At 67.6% G+C, this 20,409-nt stretch overlaps 9 non-coding genes across 9 annotated transcripts; all 9 read left to right on the plus strand.

The window, feature by feature from the left end:
* Positions 1-385: 385 nt before the first annotated feature.
* Positions 386-504, plus strand: LOC141412117 (5S ribosomal RNA). Its single transcript, XR_012436956.1, has one exon. It is a non-coding gene; the product is annotated as a 5S ribosomal RNA (ribosomal RNA).
* A 2,141-nt stretch (positions 505-2,645) lies between these two features.
* On the plus strand, positions 2,646-2,764 carry LOC141412789 (5S ribosomal RNA). Its single transcript, XR_012437631.1, has one exon. It is a non-coding gene; the product is annotated as a 5S ribosomal RNA (ribosomal RNA).
* Positions 2,765-4,910: 2,146 nt separating this feature from the next.
* On the plus strand, positions 4,911-5,029 carry LOC141412396 (5S ribosomal RNA). Its single transcript, XR_012437236.1, has one exon. It is a non-coding gene; the product is annotated as a 5S ribosomal RNA (ribosomal RNA).
* A 2,141-nt stretch (positions 5,030-7,170) lies between these two features.
* Positions 7,171-7,289, plus strand: LOC141412397 (5S ribosomal RNA). Its single transcript, XR_012437237.1, has one exon. It is a non-coding gene; the product is annotated as a 5S ribosomal RNA (ribosomal RNA).
* A 2,141-nt stretch (positions 7,290-9,430) lies between these two features.
* On the plus strand, positions 9,431-9,549 carry LOC141412790 (5S ribosomal RNA). The gene has a single exon (XR_012437632.1). It is a non-coding gene; the product is annotated as a 5S ribosomal RNA (ribosomal RNA).
* A 2,146-nt stretch (positions 9,550-11,695) lies between these two features.
* LOC141412398 (5S ribosomal RNA) lies at positions 11,696-11,814 on the plus strand. The gene has a single exon (XR_012437238.1). It is a non-coding gene; the product is annotated as a 5S ribosomal RNA (ribosomal RNA).
* Positions 11,815-13,955: 2,141 nt separating this feature from the next.
* Positions 13,956-14,074, plus strand: LOC141412600 (5S ribosomal RNA). Its single transcript, XR_012437441.1, has one exon. It is a non-coding gene; the product is annotated as a 5S ribosomal RNA (ribosomal RNA).
* Positions 14,075-16,217: 2,143 nt separating this feature from the next.
* On the plus strand, positions 16,218-16,336 carry LOC141412399 (5S ribosomal RNA). The gene has a single exon (XR_012437239.1). It is a non-coding gene; the product is annotated as a 5S ribosomal RNA (ribosomal RNA).
* A 2,141-nt stretch (positions 16,337-18,477) lies between these two features.
* On the plus strand, positions 18,478-18,596 carry LOC141412601 (5S ribosomal RNA). Its single transcript, XR_012437442.1, has one exon. It is a non-coding gene; the product is annotated as a 5S ribosomal RNA (ribosomal RNA).
* The last annotated feature ends 1,813 nt before the right edge of the window (positions 18,597-20,409 follow it).

The following is a 20,409-nucleotide window of genomic DNA, read 5'->3' on the forward strand; positions in this document are numbered from 1 at the left end:
CTCCGCTGGGAGCCACGCACCCACCCAAGGATACGGCTCCAGGAGGCGACGGAGGAGGGCGGCTGCTTGCCCTGGCCCGAGCTGTGCGTCCCCCGCCTTGGCCACAGCAGTGGACATTCCCAGAAGAACAAGCGCCCGAGAGCACTGAGAAATTTTCCCCCGAGAAAACTTGACCCTCGTCCTGGCAGCAGGACACCTCGGGAAGAAAGCCACCCAGCGGCCACCTGGGCGAGACCGGCTGCCCGAGCAGGCGCGCGGGGCCTCTGGCCGCTGGCCCCGGGCTGCCAGCCCCCACCCGGACTCCCAGCCGTGCCAGGAGAGCAGCGTGGAGACGCACGCCGGGGCCCTCGGCAGGCTCTTGGGGCTCCCGGAGGCGGCGGCTAGCGTCTACGGCCATACCACCCTGAACGCGCCCGATCTCGTCTGATCTCGGAAGCTAAGCAGGGTCGGGCCTGGTTAGTACTTGGATGGGAGACCGCCTGGGAATACCGGGTGCTGTAGGCTTTTGCTCCTCCCTCCCTCGCTGCTCCTTTTGTCTTCGGGGACTTCGCCACCACCCCCCCACCACCACCACCACCCCCAGCACCACCACCACCACCACCACAACGACCCACCGTGACCACGACCCCGACCCCGTCCGGGCCACCCGCCAGACCCACGCACACCGAATCCTCACAGCTACGTCCCCGAATCCTCTCCCCTCCCCACACTCTCCTGGGGCGCGCGCCCGCGACACGGGTCACCAGCGAGGTTGGTCCCAGGCCACGTTGGGGACCGCTCCCCAACTGCCCTCCAGGCGGGCGGGGAGGGACGTGCGGAAGCCATGAGAAAGTGGGTCCTGCACCCCAGCGGGCCCCACAGCGGGACAAGCCACACCTGGGCTCGCCACAAGGTGGTGCACTGGGTCCAGGGCAAGACGCCAGGGGACAGAGAAGCAGGGAGCCTCAGTCGGGTGCTGCTCCACGTCGCGCTCCGTCGCTCAACCCAAGACAGGGCAGCCAGCGCGGGACCTCTACGTGGGATCCCGCCTCCCACGGCAGAGCCTGCGGTCACAGGGACAGAGGGCGCAGGCCGCCAGAGCTCCGGATGCCAGCGGCAGCTCCCAGTCCCGCTCAAAGGGAGGGAGGGCCGCCGCTGGCGCCCAGTCGCCTGTGCCACCCTCCGGGTCTCAAAGCACTCCTCAGTCAGCTCAAGGACCGGGGCCACCTGGCCTTCGGGGTCACATGGGCTTGGGCACGACGGAAGGGACCGCTTGCCCCCGTGGAACAGACATTCTCCCCGTGGACAACCTCAGGTGCCGGGACCCTCTGCTCCGCCTTGGAAAACCCACCTTCTGCAATGTATGCCCAACGCAATCAGGCCGAGCAGATTGACCCCCTCGGCCCGGCCCCAGTGTGTGATGGGGCTCTGTGCGTGAGGGCTTGCTCTTCCCCACCTACACCAGGCACGGCATCTAACACACACACACACACACACACACACCACGCAGAGACACCCAGACCACGCACGCATGCACGGGGACGCACCCTCCTCTCCCCCACCCCACACACTAGCAGCCGAAGGACAAGAGGGTATGGCTGGGGCCTGAGCGGGAACAAGCGAAGCCTTGGTTTGCGGCCCCTCGGCCAACTGCATCAGGATTTTTGTCTGGGCTCGGAGGCCAGAGGATCTCTGCCATTTGCTAGCAGGGCCAGGGATGGCAGGAGGGTGGGTACGGGGCTCAGCCAGGGCCAGTTCTGCTGGCACGATCCTGTAGCACGTGGCCACGTAGCACGGGGCCGGGTCTGAAGGAGGGCAAGCAGGGGCACAAGACCCAGCAGCGGCACAGGGAAGAGGCCCAGGGCACCCAGGAGCAGACGAGACCCGGGAGTCGTGCGTGCTTGGCGTGGCCGCGGGCCCCGTGACGCCCGAGGACTCGAGTGCTCAGCCCCGTGTAGTGGCCGCGAAGGCCTGCCTGGGAGAAACGCCCCGGGAGGCCGGCAGGAACCCGGGATCGGAAGGGATGTGGAGGGGCCCCGGGTCGGAGGAGATGGCTTTGGCTGTGTTTGGTTTTGTTTCTTCTTCCCAAGATCCCGGGTGTGAAAGGGGCCAGAGGTGAAGTCCTGGGCTGGAAAGCCTCACGATTCAGCCCCGCAGCCCCAGGCCCTGAGTGTGGAGGAGGGCGGAGCGGGTCGGCGAAGGGCGCGGCTGCCGTTTTCCTGATGGGCTGGAGGGGCAGTGGCGCTTTCCGGACGAAGAGGGCCGGAAGGGTCCCCGAGACCTCCGCTGGGAGCCACGCACCCTCCCAAGGATACGGCTCCAGGAGGCGACGGAGGAGGGCGGCTGCTTGCCCTGGCCCGAGCTGTGCGTCCCCCGCCTTGGCCACAGCAGTGGACATTCCCAGAAGAACAAGCGCCCGAGAGCACTGAGAAATTTTCCCCCGAGAAAACTTGACCCTCGTCCTGGCAGCAGGACACCTCGGGAAGAAAGCCACCCAGCGGCCACCTGGGCGAGACCGGCTGCCCGAGCAGGCGCGCGGGGCCTCTGGCCGCTGGCCCCGGGCTGCCAGACCCCACCCGGACTCCCAGCCTTGCCAAGAGAGCAGCGTGGAGATGCACGCCGGGGCCCTCGGCAGGCTCTTGGGGCTCCCGGAGGCGGCGGCTAGCGTCTACGGCCATACCACCCTGAACGCGCCCGATCTCGTCTGATCTCGGAAGCTAAGCAGGGTCGGGCGTGGTTAGTACTTGGATGGGGGACCGCCTGGGAATACCGGGTGCTGTAGGCTTTTGCTCCTCCCTCCCTCGCTGCTCCTTTTGTCTTCGGGGACTTCGCCACCACCCCCCCACCACCACCACCACCCCCAGCACCACCACCACCACCACCACCACAACGACCCACCGTGACCACGACCCCGACCCCGTCCGGGCCACCCGCCAGACCCACGCACACCGAATCCTCACAGCTACGTCCCCGAAGCCTCTCCCCTCCCCACACTCTCCTGGGGCACGCGCCCGCGACACGGGTCACCAGCGAGGTTGGTCCCAGGCCACGTTGGGGACCGCTCCCCAACTGCCCTCCAGGCGGGCGGGGAGGGACGTGCGGAAGCCATGAGAAAGTGGGTCCTGCACCCCAGCGGGCCCCACAGCGGGACGCGCCACACCTGGGCTCGCCACAAGGTGGTGCACTGGGTCCAGGGCAAGACGCCAGGGGACAGAGAAGCAGGGAGCCTCAGTCGGGTGCTGCTCCACGTCGCGCTCCGTCGCTCAACCCAAGACAGGGCAGCCAGCGCGGGACCTCTACGTGGGATCCCGCCTCCCACGGCAGAGCCTGCGGTCACAGGGACAGAGGGCGCAGGCCGCCAGAGCTCCGGATGCCAGCGGCAGCTCCCAGTCCCGCTCAAAGGGAGGGAGGGCCGCCGCTGGCGCCCAGTCGCCTGTGCCACCCTCCGGGTCTCAAAGCACTCCTCAGTCAGCTCAAGGACCGGGGCCACCTGGCCTTCGGGGTCACATGGGCTTGGGCACGACGGAAGGGACCGCTTGCCCCCGTGGAACAGACATTCTCCCCGTGGACAACCTCAGGTGCCGGGACCCTCTGCTCCGCCTTGGAAAACCCACCTTCTGCAATGTATGCCCAACGCAATCAGGCCGAGCAGATTGACCCCCTCGGCCCGGCCCCAGTGTGTGATGGGGCTCTGTGCGTGAGGGCTTGCTCTTCCCCACCTACACCAGGCACGGCATCTAACACACACACACACACACACACACACACCACGCAGAGACACCCAGACCACGCACGCACGCACGGGGACGCACCCTCCTCTCCCCCACCCCACACACGAGCAGCCGAAGGACAAGAGGGTATGGCTGGGGCCTGAGCGGGAACAAGCGAAGCCTTGGTTTGCGGCCCCTCGGCCAACTGCATCAGGATTTTTGTCTGGGCTCGGAGGCCAGAGGATCTCTGCCATTTGCTAGCAGGGCCAGGGATGGCAGGAGGGTGGGTACGGGGCTCAGCCAGGGCCAGTTCTGCTGGCACGATCCTGTAGCACGTGGCCGCGTAGCACGGGGTCGGGTCTGAAGGAGGCCAAGCAGGGGCACAAGACCCAGCAGCGGCACAGGGAAGAGGCCCAGGGCACCCAGGAGCAGACGAGACCCGGGAGTCGTGCGTGCTTGGCGTGGCCGCGGGCCCCGTGACGCCCGAGGACTCGAGTGCTCAGCCCCGTGTGGTGGCCGCGAAGGCCTGCCTGGGAGAAACGCCCCGGGAGGCCGGCAGGAACCCGGGATCGGAAGGGATGTGGAGGGGCCCCGGGTCGGAGGAGATGGCTTTGGCTGTGTTTGGTTTTGTTTCTTCTTCCCAAGATCCCGGGTGTGAAAGGGGCCAGAGGTGAAGTCCTGGGCTGGAAAGCCTCACGATTCAGCCCCGCAGCCCCAGGCCCTGAGTGTGGAGGAGGGCGGAGCGGGTCGGCGAAGGGCGCGGCTGCCGTTTTCCTGATGGGCTGGAGGGGCAGTGGCGCTTTCCGGACGAAGAGGACCGGAAGGGTCCCCGAGACCTCCGCTGGGAGCCACGCACCCACCCAAGGATACGGCTCCAGGAGGCGACGGAGGAGGGCGGCTGCTTGCCCTGGCCCGAGCTGTGCGTCCCCCGCCTTGGCCACAGCAGTGGACATTCCCAGAAGAACAAGCGCCCGAGAGCACTGAGAAATTTTCCCCCGAGAAAACTTGACCCTCGTCCTGGCAGCAGGACACCTCGGGAAGAAAGCCACCCAGCGGCCACCTGGGCGAGACCGTCTGCCCGAGCAGGCGCGCGGGGCCTCTGGCCGCTGGCCCCGGGCTGCCAGCCCCCACCCGGACTCCCAGCCGTGCCAGGAGAGCAGCGTGGAGACGCACGCCGGGGCCCTCGGCAGGCTCTTGGGGCTCCCGGAGGCGGCGGCTTGCGTCTACGGCCATACCACCCTGAACGCGCCCGATCTCGTCTGATCTCGGAAGCTAAGCAGGGTCGGGCCTGGTTAGTACTTGGATGGGGGACCGCCTGGGAATACCGGGTGCTGTAGGCTTTTGCTCCTCCCTCCCTCGCTGCTCCTTTTGTCTTCGGGGACTTCGCCACCACCCCCCCACCACCACCACCACCCCCAGCACCACCAACACCACCACCACAACGACCCACCGTGACCACGACCCCGACCCCGTCCGGGCCACCCGCCAGACCCACGCACACCGAATCCTCACAGCTACGTCCCCGAATCCTCTCCCCTCCCCACACTCTCCTGGGGCACGCGCCCACGACACGGGTCACCAGCGAGGTTGGTCCCAGGCCACGTTGGGGACCGCTCCCCAACTGCCCTCCAGGCGGGCGGGGAGGGACGTGCGGAAGCCATGAGAAAGTGGGTCCTGCACCCCAGCGGGCCCCACAGCGGGACGCGCCACACCTGGGCTCGCCACAAGATGGTGCACTGGGTCCAGGGCAAGACGCCAGGGGACAGAGAAGCAGGGAGCCTCAGTCGGGTGCTGCTCCACGTCGCGCTCCGTCGCTCAACCCAAGACAGGGCAGCCAGCGCGCGACCTCTACGTGGGATCCCGCCTCCCACGGCAGAGCCTGCGGTCACAGGGACAGAGGGCGCAGGCCGCCAGAGCTCCGGATGCCAGCGGCAGCTCCCCGTCCCGCTCAAAGGGAGGGAGTGCCGCCGCTGGCGCCCAGTCGCCTGTGCCACCCTCCGGGTCTCAAAGCACTCCTCAGTCAGCTCAAGGACCGGGGCCACCTGGCCTTCGGGGTCACATGGGCTTGGGCACGACGGAAGGGACCGCTTGCCCCCGTGGAACAGACATTCTCCCCGTGGACAACCTCAGGTGCCGGGACCCTCTGCTCTGCCTTGGAAAACCCACCTTCTGCAATGTATGCCCAACGCAATCAGGCCGAGCAGATTGACCCCCTCGGCCCGGCCCCAGTGTGTGATGGGGCTCTGTGCGTGAGGGCTTGCTCTTCCCCACCTACACCAGGCACGGCATCTAACACACACACACACACACACACACACCACGCAGAGACACCCAGACCACGCACGCACGCACGGGGACGCACCCTCCTCTCCCCCACCCCACACACGAGCAGCCGAAGGACAAGAGGGTATGGCTGGGGCCTGAGCGGGAACAAGCGAAGCCTTGGTTTGCGGCCCCTCGGCCAACTGCATCAGGATTTTTGTCTGGGTTCGGAGGCCAGAGGATCTCTGCCATTTGCTAGCAGGGCCAGGGATGGCAGGAGGGTGGGTACGGGGCTCAGCCAGGGCCAGTTCTGCTGGCACGATCCTGTAGCACGTGGCCGCGTAGCACGGGGCCGGGTCTGAAGGAGGCCAAGCAGGGGCACAAGACCCAGCAGCGGCACAGGGAAGAGGCCCAGGGCACCCAGGAGCAGACGAGACCCGGGAGTCGTGCGTGCTTGGCGTGGCCGCGGGCCCCGTGACGCCCGAGGACTCGAGTGCTCAGCCCCGTGTAGTGGCCGCGAAGACCTGCCTGGGAGAAACGCCCCGGGAGGCCGGCAGGAACCCGGGATCGGAAGGGATGTGGAGGGGCCCCGGGTCGGAGGAGATGGCTTTGGCTGTGTTTGGTTTTGTTTCTTCTTCCCAAGATCCCGGGTGTGAAAGGGGCCAGAGGTGAAGTCCTGGGCTGGAAAGCCTCACGATTCAGCCCCGCAGCCCCAGGCCCTGAGTGTGGAGGAGGGCGGAGCGGGTCGGCGAAGGGCGCGGCTGCCGTTTTCCTGATGGGCTGGAGGGGCAGTGGCGCTTTCCGGACGAAGAGGGCCGGAAGGGTCCCCGAGACCTCCGCTGGGAGCCACGCACCCTCCCAAGGATACGGCTCCAGGAGGCGACGGAGGAGGGCGGCTGCTTGCCCTGGCCCGAGCTGTGCGTCCCCCGCCTTGGCCACAGCAGTGGACATTCCCAGAAGAACAAGCGCCCGAGAGCACTGAGAAATTTTCCCCCGAGAAAACTTGACCCTCGTCCTGGCAGCAGGACACCTCGGGAAGAAAGCCACCCAGCGGCCACCTGGGCGAGACCGTCTGCCCGAGCAGGCGCGCGGGGCCTCTGGCCGCTGGCCCCGGGCTGCCAGCCCCCACCCGGACTCCCAGCCGTGCCAGGAGAGCAGCGTGGAGACGCACGCCGGGGCCCTCGGCAGGCTCTTGGGGCTCCCGGAGGCGGCGGCTTGCGTCTACGGCCATACCACCCTGAACGCGCCCGATCTCGTCTGATCTCGGAAGCTAAGCAGGGTCGGGCCTGGTTAGTACTTGGATGGGGGACCGCCTGGGAATACCGGGTGCTGTAGGCTTTTGCTCCTCCCTCCCTCGCTGCTCCTTTTGTCTTCGGGGACTTCGCCACCACCCCCCCACCACCACCACCACCCCCAGCACCACCAACACCACCACCACAACGACCCACCGTGACCACGACCCCGACCCCGTCCGGGCCACCCGCCAGACCCACGCACACCGAATCCTCACAGCTACGTCCCCGAATCCTCTCCCCTCCCCACACTCTCCTGGGGCACGCGCCCACGACACGGGTCACCAGCGAGGTTGGTCCCAGGCCACGTTGGGGACCGCTCCCCAACTGCCCTCCAGGCGGGCGGGGAGGGACGTGCGGAAGCCATGAGAAAGTGGGTCCTGCACCCCAGCGGGCCCCACAGCGGGACGCGCCACACCTGGGCTCGCCACAAGATGGTGCACTGGGTCCAGGGCAAGACGCCAGGGGACAGAGAAGCAGGGAGCCTCAGTCGGGTGCTGCTCCACGTCGCGCTCCGTCGCTCAACCCAAGACAGGGCAGCCAGCGCGCGACCTCTACGTGGGATCCCGCCTCCCACGGCAGAGCCTGCGGTCACAGGGACAGAGGGCGCAGGCCGCCAGAGCTCCGGATGCCAGCGGCAGCTCCCCGTCCCGCTCAAAGGGAGGGAGTGCCGCCGCTGGCGCCCAGTCGCCTGTGCCACCCTCCGGGTCTCAAAGCACTCCTCAGTCAGCTCAAGGACCGGGGCCACCTGGCCTTCGGGGTCACATGGGCTTGGGCACGACGGAAGGGACCGCTTGCCCCCGTGGAACAGACATTCTCCCCGTGGACAACCTCAGGTGCCGGGACCCTCTGCTCTGCCTTGGAAAACCCACCTTCTGCAATGTATGCCCAACGCAATCAGGCCGAGCAGATTGACCCCCTCGGCCCGGCCCCAGTGTGTGATGGGGCTCTGTGCGTGAGGGCTTGCTCTTCCCCACCTACACCAGGCACGGCATCTAACACACACACACACACACACACACACCACGCAGAGACACCCAGACCACGCACGCACGCACGGGGACGCACCCTCCTCTCCCCCACCCCACACACGAGCAGCCGAAGGACAAGAGGGTATGGCTGGGGCCTGAGCGGGAACAAGCGAAGCCTTGGTTTGCGGCCCCTCGGCCAACTGCATCAGGATTTTTGTCTGGGTTCGGAGGCCAGAGGATCTCTGCCATTTGCTAGCAGGGCCAGGGATGGCAGGAGGGTGGGTACGGGGCTCAGCCAGGGCCAGTTCTGCTGGCACGATCCTGTAGCACGTGGCCGCGTAGCACGGGGCCGGGTCTGAAGGAGGCCAAGCAGGGGCACAAGACCCAGCAGCGGCACAGGGAAGAGGCCCAGGGCACCCAGGAGCAGACGAGACCCGGGAGTCGTGCGTGCTTGGCGTGGCCGCGGGCCCCGTGACGCCCGAGGACTCGAGTGCTCAGCCCCGTGTAGTGGCCGCGAAGACCTGCCTGGGAGAAACGCCCCGGGAGGCCGGCAGGAACCCGGGATCGGAAGGGATGTGGAGGGGCCCCGGGTCGGAGGAGATGGCTTTGGCTGTGTTTGGTTTTGTTTCTTCTTCCCAAGATCCCGGGTGTGAAAGGGGCCAGAGGTGAAGTCCTGGGCTGGAAAGCCTCACGATTCAGCCCCGCAGCCCCAGGCCCTGAGTGTGGAGGAGGGCGGAGCGGGTCGGCGAAGGGCGCGGCTGCCGTTTTCCTGATGGGCTGGAGGGGCAGTGGCGCTTTCCGGACGAAGAGGGCCGGAAGGGTCCCCGAGACCTCCGCTGGGAGCCACGCACCCTCCCAAGGATACGGCTCCAGGAGGCGACGGAGGAGGGCGGCTGCTTGCCCTGGCCCGAGCTGTGCGTCCCCCGCCTTGGCCACAGCAGTGGACATTCCCAGAAGAACAAGCGCCCGAGAGCACTGAGAAATTTTCCCCCGAGAAAACTTGACCCTCGTCCTGGCAGCAGGACACCTCGGGAAGAAAGCCACCCAGCGGCCACCTGGGCGAGACCGGCTGCCCGAGCAGGCGCGCGGGGCCTCTGGCCGCTGGCCCCGGGCTGCCAGCCCCCACCCGGACTCCCAGCCTTGCCAAGAGAGCAGCGTGGAGATGCACGCCGGGGCCCTCGGCAGGCTCTTGGGGCTCCCGGAGGCGGCGGCTAGCGTCTACGGCCATACCACCCTGAACGCGCCCGATCTCGTCTGATCTCGGAAGCTAAGCAGGGTCGGGCGTGGTTAGTACTTGGATGGGGGACCGCCTGGGAATACCGGGTGCTGTAGGCTTTTGCTCCTCCCTCCCTCGCTGCTCCTTTTGTCTTCGGGGACTTCGCCACCACCCCCCCACCACCACCACCACCCCCAGCACCACCACCACCACCACCACCACAACGACCCACCGTGACCACGACCCCGACCCCGTCCGGGCCACCCGCCAGACCCACGCACACCGAATCCTCACAGCTACGTCCCCGAAGCCTCTCCCCTCCCCACACTCTCCTGGGGCACGCGCCCGCGACACGGGTCACCAGCGAGGTTGGTCCCAGGCCACGTTGGGGACCGCTCCCCAACTGCCCTCCAGGCGGGCGGGGAGGGACGTGCGGAAGCCATGAGAAAGTGGGTCCTGCACCCCAGCGGGCCCCACAGCGGGACGCGCCACACCTGGGCTCGCCACAAGGTGGTGCACTGGGTCCAGGGCAAGACGCCAGGGGACAGAGAAGCAGGGAGCCTCAGTCGGGTGCTGCTCCACGTCGCGCTCCGTCGCTCAACCCAAGACAGGGCAGCCAGCGCGGGACCTCTACGTGGGATCCCGCCTCCCACGGCAGAGCCTGCGGTCACAGGGACAGAGGGCGCAGGCCGCCAGAGCTCCGGATGCCAGCGGCAGCTCCCAGTCCCGCTCAAAGGGAGGGAGGGCCGCCGCTGGCGCCCAGTCGCCTGTGCCACCCTCCGGGTCTCAAAGCACTCCTCAGTCAGCTCAAGGACCGGGGCCACCTGGCCTTCGGGGTCACATGGGCTTGGGCACGACGGAAGGGACCGCTTGCCCCCGTGGAACAGACATTCTCCCCGTGGACAACCTCAGGTGCCGGGACCCTCTGCTCCGCCTTGGAAAACCCACCTTCTGCAATGTATGCCCAACGCAATCAGGCCGAGCAGATTGACCCCCTCGGCCCGGCCCCAGTGTGTGATGGGGCTCTGTGCGTGAGGGCTTGCTCTTCCCCACCTACACCAGGCACGGCATCTAACACACACACACACACACACACACACACCACGCAGAGACACCCAGACCACGCACGCACGCACGGGGACGCACCCTCCTCTCCCCCACCCCACACACGAGCAGCCGAAGGACAAGAGGGTATGGCTGGGGCCTGAGCGGGAACAAGCGAAGCCTTGGTTTGCGGCCCCTCGGCCAACTGCATCAGGATTTTTGTCTGGGCTCGGAGGCCAGAGGATCTCTGCCATTTGCTAGCAGGGCCAGGGATGGCAGGAGGGTGGGTACGGGGCTCAGCCAGGGCCAGTTCTGCTGGCACGATCCTGTAGCACGTGGCCGCGTAGCACGGGGTCGGGTCTGAAGGAGGCCAAGCAGGGGCACAAGACCCAGCAGCGGCACAGGGAAGAGGCCCAGGGCACCCAGGAGCAGACGAGACCCGGGAGTCGTGCGTGCTTGGCGTGGCCGCGGGCCCCGTGACGCCCGAGGACTCGAGTGCTCAGCCCCGTGTGGTGGCCGCGAAGGCCTGCCTGGGAGAAACGCCCCGGGAGGCCGGCAGGAACCCGGGATCGGAAGGGATGTGGAGGGGCCCCGGGTCGGAGGAGATGGCTTTGGCTGTGTTTGGTTTTGTTTCTTCTTCCCAAGATCCCGGGTGTGAAAGGGGCCAGAGGTGAAGTCCTGGGCTGGAAAGCCTCACGATTCAGCCCCGCAGCCCCAGGCCCTGAGTGTGGAGGAGGGCGGAGCGGGTCGGCGAAGGGCGCGGCTGCCGTTTCCCTGATGGGCTGGAGGGGCAGTGGCGCTTTCCGGACGAAGAGGACCGGAAGGGTCCCCGAGACCTCCGCTGGGAGCCACGCACCCACCCAAGGATACGGCTCCAGGAGGCGACGGAGGAGGGCGGCTGCTTGCCCTGGCCCGAGCTGTGCGTCCCCCGTCTTGGCCACAGCAGTGGACATTCCCAGAAGAACAAGCGCCCGAGAGCACTGAGAAATTTTCCCCCGAGAAAACTTGACCCTCGTCCTGGCAGCAGGACACCTCGGGAAGAAAGCCACCCAGCGGCCACCTGGGCGAGACCGTCTGCCCGAGCAGGCGCGCGGGGCCTCTGGCCGCTGGCCCCGGGCTGCCAGCCCCCACCCGGACTCCCAGCCGTGCCAGGAGAGCAGCGTGGAGACGCACGCCGGGGCCCTCGGCAGGCTCTTGGGGCTCCCGGAGGCGGCGGCTAGCGTCTACGGCCATACCACCCTGAACGCGCCCGATCTCGTCTGATCTCGGAAGCTAAGCAGGGTCGGGCCTGGTTAGTACTTGGATGGGGGACCGCCTGGGAATACCGGGTGCTGTAGGCTTTTGCTCCTCCCTCCCTCGCTGCTCCTTTTGTCTTCGGGGACTTCGCCACCACCCCCCCACCACCACCACCACCCCCAGCACCACCAACACCACCACCACAACGACCCACCGTGACCACGACCCCGACCCCGTCCGGGCCACCCGCCAGACCCACGCACACCGAATCCTCACAGCTACGTCCCCGAATCCTCTCCCCTCCCCACACTCTCCTGGGGCACGCGCCCACGACACGGGTCACCAGCGAGGTTGGTCCCAGGCCACGTTGGGGACCGCTCCCCAACTGCCCTCCAGGCGGGCGGGGAGGGACGTGCGGAAGCCATGAGAAAGTGGGTCCTGCACCCCAGCGGGCCCCACAGCGGGACGCGCCACACCTGGGCTCGCCACAAGGTGGTGCACTGGGTCCAGGGCAAGACGCCAGGGGACAGAGAAGCAGGGAGCCTCAGTCGGGTGCTGCTCCACGTCGCGCTCCGTCGCTCAACCCAAGACAGGGCAGCCAGCGCGCGACCTCTACGTGGGATCCCGCCTCCCACGGCAGAGCCTGCGGTCACAGGGACAGAGGGCGCAGGCCGCCAGAGCTCCGGATGCCAGCGGCAGCTCCCCGTCCCGCTCAAAGGGAGGGAGTGCCGCCGCTGGCGCCCAGTCGCCTGTGCCACCCTCCGGGTCTCAAAGCACTCCTCAGTCAGCTCAAGGACCGGGGCCACCTGGCCTTCGGGGTCACATGGGCTTGGGCACGACGGAAGGGACCGCTTGCCCCCGTGGAACAGACATTCTCCCCGTGGACAACCTCAGGTGCCGGGACCCTCTGCTCTGCCTTGGAAAACCCACCTTCTGCAATGTATGCCCAACGCAATCAGGCCGAGCAGATTGACCCCCTCGGCCCGGCCCCAGTGTGTGATGGGGCTCTGTGCGTGAGGGCTTGCTCTTCCCCACCTACACCAGGCACGGCATCTAACACACACACACACACACACACACACCACGCAGAGACACCCAGACCACGCACGAACGCACGGGGACGCACCCTCCTCTCCCCCACCCCACACACGAGCAGCCGAAGGACAAGAGGGTATGGCTGGGGCCTGAGCGGGAACAAGCGAAGCCTTGGTTTGCGGCCCCTCGGCCAACTGCATCAGGATTTTTGTCTGGGCTCGGAGGCCAGAGGATCTCTGCCATTTGCTAGCAGGGCCAGGGATGGCAGGAGGGTGGGTACGGGGCTCAGCCAGGGCCAGTTCTGCTGGCACGATCCTGTAGCACGTGGCCGCGTAGCACGGGGTCGGGTCTGAAGGAGGCCAAGCAGGGGCACAAGACCCAGCAGCGGCACAGGGAAGAGGCCCAGGGCACCCAGGAGCAGACGAGACCCGGGAGTCGTGCGTGCTTGGCGTGGCCGCGGGCCCCGTGACGCCCGAGGACTCGAGTGCTCAGCCCCGTGTAGTGGCCGCGAAGGCCTGCCTGGGAGAAACGCCCCGGGAGGCCGGCAGGAACCCGGGATCGGAAGGGATGTGGAGGGGCCCCGGGTCGGAGGAGATGGCTTTGGCTGTGTTTGGTTTTGTTTCTTCTTCCCAAGATCCCGGGTGTGAAAGGGGCCAGAGGTGAAGTCCTGGGCTGGAAAGCCTCACGATTCAGCCCCGCAGCCCCAGGCCCTGAGTGTGGAGGAGGGCGGAGCGGGTCGGCGAAGGGCGCGGCTGCCGTTTTCCTGATGGGCTGGAGGGGCAGTGGCGCTTTCCGGACGAAGAGGACCGGAAGGGTCCCCGAGACCTCCGCTGGGAGCCACGCACCCACCCAAGGATACGGCTCCAGGAGGCGACGGAGGAGGGCGGCTGCTTGCCCTGGCCCGAGCTGTGCGTCCCCCGCCTTGGCCACAGCAGTGGACATTCCCAGAAGAACAAGCGCCCGAGAGCACTGAGAAATTTTCCCCCGAGAAAACTTGACCCTCGTCCTGGCAGCAGGACACCTCGGGAAGAAAGCCACCCAGCGGCCACCTGGGCGAGACCGGCTGCCCGAGCAGGCGTGCGGGGCCTCTGGCCGCTGGCCCCGGGCTGCCAGCCCCCACCCGGACTCCCAGCCGTGCCAGGAGAGCAGCGTGGAGACGCACGCCGGGGCCCTCGGCAGGCTCTTGGGGCTCCCGGAGGCGGCGGCGAGCGTCTACGGCCATACTACCCTGAACGCGCCCGATCTCGTCTGATCTCGGAAGCTAAGCAGGGTCGGGCCTGGTTAGTACTTGGATGGGAGACCGCCTGGGAATACCGGGTGCTGTAGGCTTTTGCTCCTCCCTCCCTCGCTGCTCCTTTTGTCTTCGGGGACTTCGCCACCACCCCCCCACCACCACCACCACCCCCAGCACCACCACCACCACCACCACAACGACCCACCGTGACCACGACCCCGAACCCGTCCGGGCCACCCGCCAGACCCACGCACACCGAATCCTCACAGCTACGTCCCCGAATCCTCTCCCCTCCCCACACTCTCCTGGGGCACGCGCCCACGACACGGGTCACCAGCGAGGTTGGTCCCAGGCCATGTTGGGGACCGCTCCCCAACTGCCCTCCAGGCGGGCGGGGAGGGACGTGCGGAAGCCATGAGAAAGTGGGTCCTGCACCCCAGCGGGCCCCACAGCGGGACGCGCCACACCTGGGCTCGCCACAAGGTGGTGCACTGGGTCCAGGGCAAGACGCCAGGGGACAGAGAAGCAGGGAGCCTCAGTCGGGTGCTGCTCCACGTCGCGCTCCGTCGCTCAACCCAAGACAGGGCAGCCAGCGCGCGACCTCTACGTGGGATCCCGCCTCCCACGGCAGAGCCTGCGGTCACAGGGACAGAGGGCGCAGGCCGCCAGAGCTCCGGATGCCAGCGGCAGCTCCCCGTCCCGCTCAAAGGGAGGGAGTGCCGCCGCTGGCGCCCAGTCGCCTGTGCCACCCTCCGGGTCTCAAAGCACTCCTCAGTCAGCTCAAGGACCGGGGCCACCTGGCCTTCGGGGTCACATGGGCTTGGGCACGACGGAAGGGACCGCTTGCCCCCGTGGAACAGACATTCTCCCCGTGGACAACCTCAGGTGCCGGGACCCTCTGCTCCGCCTTGGAAAACCCACCTTCTGCAATGTATGCCCAACGCAATCAGGCCGAGCAGATTGACCCCCTCGGCCCGGCCCCAGTGTGTGATGGGGCTCTGTGCGTGAGGGCTTGCTCTTCCCCACCTACACCAGGCACGGCATCTAACACACACACACACACACACACACACACCACGCAGAGACACCCAGACCACGCACGCACGCACGGGGACGCACCCTCCTCTCCCCCACCCCACACACGAGCAGCCGAAGGACAAGAGGGTATGGCTGGGGCCTGAGCGGGAACAAGCGAAGCCTTGGTTTGCGGCCCCTCGGCCAACTGCATCAGGATTTTTGTCTGGGCTCGGAGGCCAGAGGATCTCTGCCATTTGCTAGCAGGGCCAGGGATGGCAGGAGGGTGGGTACGGGGCTCAGCCAGGGCCAGTTCTGCTGGCACGATCCTGTAGCACGTGGCCGCGTAGCACGGGGTCGGGTCTGAAGGAGGCCAAGCAGGGGCACAAGACCCAGCAGCGGCACAGGGAAGAGGCCCAGGGCACCCAGGAGCAGACGAGACCCGGGAGTCGTGCGTGCTTGGCGTGGCCGCGGGCCCCGTGACGCCCGAGGACTCGAGTGCTCAGCCCCGTGTGGTGGCCGCGAAGGCCTGCCTGGGAGAAACGCCCCGGGAGGCCGGCAGGAACCCGGGATCGGAAGGGATGTGGAGGGGCCCCGGGTCGGAGGAGATGGCTTTGGCTGTGTTTGGTTTTGTTTCTTCTTCCCAAGATCCCGGGTGTGAAAGGGGCCAGAGGTGAAGTCCTGGGCTGGAAAGCCTCACGATTCAGCCCCGCAGCCCCAGGCCCTGAGTGTGGAGGAGGGCGGAGCGGGTCGGCGAAGGGCGCGGCTGCCGTTTCCCTGATGGGCTGGAGGGGCAGTGGCGCTTTCCGGACGAAGAGGACCGGAAGGGTCCCCGAGACCTCCGCTGGGAGCCACGCACCCACCCAAGGATACGGCTCCAGGAGGCGACGGAGGAGGGCGGCTGCTTGCCCTGGCCCGAGCTGTGCGTCCCCCGTCTTGGCCACAGCAGTGGACATTCCCAGAAGAACAAGCGCCCGAGAGCACTGAGAAATTTTCCCCCGAGAAAACTTGACCCTCGTCCTGGCAGCAGGACACCTCGGGAAGAAAGCCACCCAGCGGCCACCTGGGCGAGACCGTCTGCCCGAGCAGGCGCGCGGGGCCTCTGGCCGCTGGCCCCGGGCTGCCAGCCCCCACCCGGACTCCCAGCCGTGCCAGGAGAGCAGCGTGGAGACGCACGCCGGGGCCCTCGGCAGGCTCTTGGGGCTCCCGGAGGCGGCGGCTAGCGTCTACGGCCATACCACCCTGAACGCGCCCGATCTCGTCTGATCTCGGAAGCTAAGCAGGGTCGGGCCTGGTTAGTACTTGGATGGGGGACCGCCTGGGAATACCGGGTGCTGTAGGCTTTTGCTCCTCCCTCCCTCGCTGCTCCTTTTGTCTTCGGGGACTTCGCCACCACCCCCCCACCACCACCACCACCCCCAGCACCACCAACACCACCACCACAACGACCCACCGTGACCACGACCCCGACCCCGTCCGGGCCACCCGCCAGACCCACGCACACCGAATCCTCACAGCTACGTCCCCGAATCCTCTCCCCTCCCCACACTCTCCTGGGGCACGCGCCCACGACACGGGTCACCAGCGAGGTTGGTCCCAGGCCACGTTGGGGACCGCTCCCCAACTGCCCTCCAGGCGGGCGGGGAGGGACGTGCGGAAGCCATGAGAAAGTGGGTCCTGCACCCCAGCGGGCCCCACAGCGGGACGCGCCACACCTGGGCTCGCCACAAGGTGGTGCACTGGGTCCAGGGCAAGACGCCAGGGGACAGAGAAGCAGGGAGCCTCAGTCGGGTGCTGCTCCACGTCGCGCTCCGTCGCTCAACCCAAGACAGGGCAGCCAGCGCGCGACCTCTACGTGGGATCCCGCCTCCCACGGCAGAGCCTGCGGTCACAGGGACAGAGGGCGCAGGCCGCCAGAGCTCCGGATGCCAGCGGCAGCTCCCCGTCCCGCTCAAAGGGAGGGAGTGCCGCCGCTGGCGCCCAGTCGCCTGTGCCACCCTCCGGGTCTCAAAGCACTCCTCAGTCAGCTCAAGGACCGGGGCCACCTGGCCTTCGGGGTCACATGGGCTTGGGCACGACGGAAGGGACCGCTTGCCCCCGTGGAACAGACATTCTCCCCGTGGACAACCTCAGGTGCCGGGACCCTCTGCTCTGCCTTGGAAAACCCACCTTCTGCAATGTATGCCCAACGCAATCAGGCCGAGCAGATTGACCCCCTCGGCCCGGCCCCAGTGTGTGATGGGGCTCTGTGCGTGAGGGCTTGCTCTTCCCCACCTACACCAGGCACGGCATCTAACACACACACACACACACACACACACCACGCAGAGACACCCAGACCACGCACGAACGCACGGGGACGCACCCTCCTCTCCCCCACCCCACACACGAGCAGCCGAAGGACAAGAGGGTATGGCTGGGGCCTGAGCGGGAACAAGCGAAGCCTTGGTTTGCGGCCCCTCGGCCAACTGCATCAGGATTTTTGTCTGGGCTCGGAGGCCAGAGGATCTCTGCCATTTGCTAGCAGGGCCAGGGATGGCAGGAGGGTGGGTACGGGGCTCAGCCAGGGCCAGTTCTGCTGGCACGATCCTGTAGCACGTGGCCGCGTAGCACGGGGTCGGGTCTGAAGGAGGCCAAGCAGGGGCACAAGACCCAGCAGCGGCACAGGGAAGAGGCCCAGGGCACCCAGGAGCAGACGAGACCCGGGAGTCGTGCGTGCTTGGCGTGGCCGCGGGCCCCGTGACGCCCGAGGACTCGAGTGCTCAGCCCCGTGTAGTGGCCGCGAAGGCCTGCCTGGGAGAAACGCCCCGGGAGGCCGGCAGGAACCCGGGATCGGAAGGGATGTGGAGGGGCCCCGGGTCGGAGGAGATGGCTTTGGCTGTGTTTGGTTTTGTTTCTTCTTCCCAAGATCCCGGGTGTGAAAGGGGCCAGAGGTGAAGTCCTGGGCTGGAAAGCCTCACGATTCAGCCCCGCAGCCCCAGGCCCTGAGTGTGGAGGAGGGCGGAGCGGGTCGGCGAAGGGCGCGGCTGCCGTTTTCCTGATGGGCTGGAGGGGCAGTGGCGCTTTCCGGACGAAGAGGACCGGAAGGGTCCCCGAGACCTCCGCTGGGAGCCACGCACCCACCCAAGGATACGGCTCCAGGAGGCGACGGAGGAGGGCGGCTGCTTGCCCTGGCCCGAGCTGTGCGTCCCCCGCCTTGGCCACAGCAGTGGACATTCCCAGAAGAACAAGCGCCCGAGAGCACTGAGAAATTTTCCCCCGAGAAAACTTGACCCTCGTCCTGGCAGCAGGACACCTCGGGAAGAAAGCCACCCAGCGGCCACCTGGGCGAGACCGGCTGCCCGAGCAGGCGTGCGGGGCCTCTGGCCGCTGGCCCCGGGCTGCCAGCCCCCACCCGGACTCCCAGCCGTGCCAGGAGAGCAGCGTGGAGACGCACGCCGGGGCCCTCGGCAGGCTCTTGGGGCTCCCGGAGGCGGCGGCGAGCGTCTACGGCCATACTACCCTGAACGCGCCCGATCTCGTCTGATCTCGGAAGCTAAGCAGGGTCGGGCCTGGTTAGTACTTGGATGGGAGACCGCCTGGGAATACCGGGTGCTGTAGGCTTTTGCTCCTCCCTCCCTCGCTGCTCCTTTTGTCTTCGGGGACTTCGCCACCACCCCCCCACCACCACCACCACCCCCAGCACCACCACCACCACCACCACAACGACCCACCGTGACCACGACCCCGAACCCGTCCGGGCCACCCGCCAGACCCACGCACACCGAATCCTCACAGCTACGTCCCCGAATCCTCTCCCCTCCCCACACTCTCCTGGGGCACGCGCCCACGACACGGGTCACCAGCGAGGTTGGTCCCAGGCCATGTTGGGGACCGCTCCCCAACTGCCCTCCAGGCGGGCGGGGAGGGACGTGCGGAAGCCATGAGAAAGTGGGTCCTGCACCCCAGCGGGCCCCACAGCGGGACGCGCCACACCTGGGCTCGCCACAAGGTGGTGCACTGGGTCCAGGGCAAGACGCCAGGGGACAGAGAAGCAGGGAGCCTCAGTCGGGTGCTGCTCCACGTCGCGCTCCGTCGCTCAACCCAAGACAGGGCAGCCAGCGCGCGACCTCTACGTGGGATCCCGCCTCCCACGGCAGAGCCTGCGGTCACAGGGACAGAGGGCGCAGGCCGCCAGAGCTCCGGATGCCAGCGGCAGCTCCCCGTCCCGCTCAAAGGGAGGGAGTGCCGCCGCTGGCGCCCAGTCGCCTGTGCCACCCTCCGGGTCTCAAAGCACTCCTCAGTCAGCTCAAGGACCGGGGCCACCTGGCCTTCGGGGTCACATGGGCTTGGGCACGACGGAAGGGACCGCTTGCCCCCGTGGAACAGACATTCTCCCCGTGGACAACCTCAGGTGCCGGGACCCTCTGCTCTGCCTTGGAAAACCCACCTTCTGCAATGTATGCCCAACGCAATCAGGCCGAGCAGATTGACCCCCTCGGCCCGGCCCCAGTGTGTGATGGGGCTCTGTGCGTGAGGGCTTGCTCTTCCCCACCTACACCAGGCACGGCATCTAACACACACACACACACACACACACACACCACGCAGAGACACCCAGACCACGCACGCACGCACGGGGACGCACCCTCCTCTCCCCCACCCCACACACGAGCAGCCGAAGGACAAGAGGGTATGGCTGGGGCCTGAGCGGGAACAAGCGAAGCCTTGGTTTGCGGCCCCTCGGCCAACTGCATCAGGATTTTTGTCTGGGCTCGGAGGCCAGAGGATCTCTGCCATTTGCTAGCAGGGCCAGGGATGGCAGGAGGGTGGGTACGGGGCTCAGCCAGGGCCAGTTCTGCTGGCACGATCCTGTAGCACGTGGCCGCGTAGCACGGGGCCGGGTCTGAAGGAGGCCAAGCAGGGGCACAAGACCCAGCAGCGGCACAGGGAAGAGGCCCAGGGCACCCAGGAGAAGACGAGACCCGGGAGTCGTGCGTGCTTGGCGTGGCCGCGGGCCCCGTGACGCCCGAGGACTCGAGTGCTCAGCCCCGTGTAGTGGCCGCGAAGACCTGCCTGGGAGAAACGCCCCGGGAGGCCGGCAGGAACCCGGGATCGGAAGGGATGTGGAGGGGCCGTGGGTCGGAGGAGATGGCTTTGGCTGTGTTTGGTTTTGTTTCTTCTTCCCAAGATCCCGGGTGTGAAAGGGGCCAGAGGTGAAGTCCTGGGCTGGAAAGCCTCACGATTCAGCCCCGCAGCCCCAGGCCCTGAGTGTGGAGGAGGGCGGAGCGGGTCGGCGAAGGGCGCGGCTGCCGTTTTCCTGATGGGCTGGAGGGGCAGTGGCGCTTTCCGGACGAAGAGGACCGGAAGGGTCCCCGAGACCTCCGCTGGGAGCCACGCACCCACCCAAGGATACGGCTCCAGGAGGCGACGGAGG

This window comes from Castor canadensis, chromosome 10 (assembly GCF_047511655.1).
Source record: "Castor canadensis chromosome 10, mCasCan1.hap1v2, whole genome shotgun sequence".
NCBI classification, from domain to species: domain Eukaryota; kingdom Metazoa; phylum Chordata; class Mammalia; order Rodentia; family Castoridae; genus Castor; species Castor canadensis.